Here is a 2675-nt window from a genome sequence, read left to right as displayed (position 1 = left end):
AACCCCAGCAGAAGCGAGGGCTGGTACACTGAAGGCTCCTACCTCTGTCACCATTGGCTCAGTATCCATTAAGAGACCAAGCCTAAGGGCTGCACATTGTGAATGGACATCAGACTGTATTGCTACCAGAGACTGAAGAATCCCTCCTTCATATTTATCTTCAAGGATTCAGACCCACTCCCCAGAACTCAGCCAGCTTACATATTTCATAATGAGTATTTAATAAAGAATCCCAAAGATTTGTAAAAATGAGCTAACATGTTTATCTGTAGAAATTGCGGGAATATTTTGTTTATTGGGGGTATTACATAAAAAAAGCTCTCACTGCACATTTCATTACCATAGCACATCTCTTCTCAGCATGGCGTACAGACTTTCACCCAACAGGTATTTGATATATATCTAATAAATGAGTTACCATCTTCCCGTTGTATAGTTTTAACCCATGATGTTTAATTTCCAGTTCTAGTGACTAATACTGTAATTAAGAATGTTATCTAGAGAATTCTATTCAAATTTCTGGATTTAACTTCTCTTATCATTGATACTAAGATGGAGAAAAAAGAATACTAGCCATCAAGGTGGGAATAAAATTATATGAAAATGTTGATAACATAGCTCAGTGTGACACATTAAAAAAAAAACACACCATGAATCTAGGGATTAAAAGAGACAATCATGTATACGTTTATATATCTTGTTTCTAGTTGGTTCTAGCCTTTTGGCTATTACATCAATTCCCATCATGAAGACAAAGAAAGGTAAATGAAATTTGTAATTTCACTGTGATTCACAGAAAGCATTTATTTTTGTTTATTTGGTTGCCATGGAAAACAGTATTTCTCAAACTTTAAACTACATAAAAATTCGCTGAAGAGTTTGTTAAGAAGGAAATTGTAAGGTTCTACCCACAGAGATTCTGATTTGGCCAGTCTCAGATGGGGCCTGGGAATATGCATTTTGAAAAGAATATGAGGATTCGGATACAAGTAGTTAACACTAGCCCAAAGGTTTTTGCTCCTAAAATACTTCCTTAAATACCCAAATAATATTATTTAATGTATGATTGAACTGGCTGCAGCACGACCCGAGTATGTCAGAATATACATACAGAGGGTGCCAACAAAATGTATACAAGTGGACACTTTGGTCAACGTTGCTCATGCAGTAGTTTGCTGTAATCAGAAGTGTCTGGATGCTGATGGTAACTACTTTGAGCTCCTCTTGTAATTGCAGAAGTCAAACATGACTTGTATTCATCTTTTGTATAGGTATATACTGAATATTACAATTTTAATACAGTTTTCCTTTCTTAAAATGTATATGCATTTTGGGCACTAATATTTATATATATATATAAACTAATATATATATATATATATAAACTAATATATATATATATATATATATATATATATATATATATATATATATATATCAAAGATTAATTTTTTTTCTTTGGTTTTCTGCAAGCCTCAGTGCACCCATGTGCTCTAAATTCAACAAAGCAACAATACTGTGTTAATCTCTTTATTAGAACTTACCTGCTGGGTAGCTTCCTATCAAGACCTGAGTGTGAATTATAGATCTTGAGGAAGTCTGAGGAATATGAGACAGTGTACTGGAGCCACGATGAGTTGTAATTCTTTCTGAGGCTCAGATGGCTATTATTTTGTCTGTATGGGGGAAAAAAATGAAAGTAGAGCAAAAAGTATGCTTGCTAGTCACGACAGTGTCATTTTGTACAAGTTGCTGATACTGCTTTTTCTTATTTAAAATTGGTAATAACTTCCTTGCCTTGGTTGTTGAGATTAAAATGGGAAAATGTGTGTGAATCACTTTAATAGATTTAGTAAATCAAGTAGTAAATTTACAAAAGATAGTGAAGGTAGAAATATTTTTATCCATGGCACTATTCCTTTGGAAGAAGATAGCTCCTCTGATTAACAATTTCAAGTTTAAAGACTAAAACTTGTTTGAAAATCTACCAAAGCAGCAGGTGCTGAAAATGTTCCAGATTACTGTATTATCTGATCAACCATTGAATATGTTTAATACTGGAATGATTTCCTAGTGCATTTTATTTTTAATTTAAGAGAAGCTCTCACCTTGGAGAAAAACAAAATCTCTTTTATTTTATTTTCTTCTTTGGATATTTAATCTATAATTTACTCATGGTTTCTTTTGTTTTCTATTTAAAAAATAATAAAGAGTGCATAAATTTCATCAACCTAAAAGCAGTATCACAATATGTTAAAACAGAGCCAAATGAAGAATTCATAGGTAGTATCTTAACCTAATTCTTTAACCCAAACCATTGCTCTTGGAGTGACTTTGCTTTAACTTTTGAGCAACTTTAAGTAATTTTTGAAAGCACATTACTGGATCGGTCAAGCACAGTTCAGGACACAAAGAAACCTCTGTTATGGTAAATGCCAGACCATTCTATGGCATCCGCAGAGGAGCCTGGGAAGTCTTCGTTAGTCACAGTAGAGTATTTCTAAGAAGGGATGAGTCTCAAAGTGATGCAATGAGGCAAATGCCAACTGCCTGGCCTCCATAAAGCAGGATCATTTCACATTTTGAACAGGCCTCACTGACAAATCACTTTCATCATTTTCATCACCCAAACTTCTGGCCCATTTGACGTATCTAAGTCATAGCATTCAAAAGAA

Source organism: Rhinolophus hipposideros (assembly GCF_964194185.1).
Source record: "Rhinolophus hipposideros genome assembly, chromosome: 3".
Taxonomy (NCBI): Eukaryota; Metazoa; Chordata; class Mammalia; order Chiroptera; family Rhinolophidae; genus Rhinolophus; species Rhinolophus hipposideros.
The sequence above is the reverse complement of the archived record's forward strand: the minus strand, read 5'-3'. Positions refer to the sequence as shown.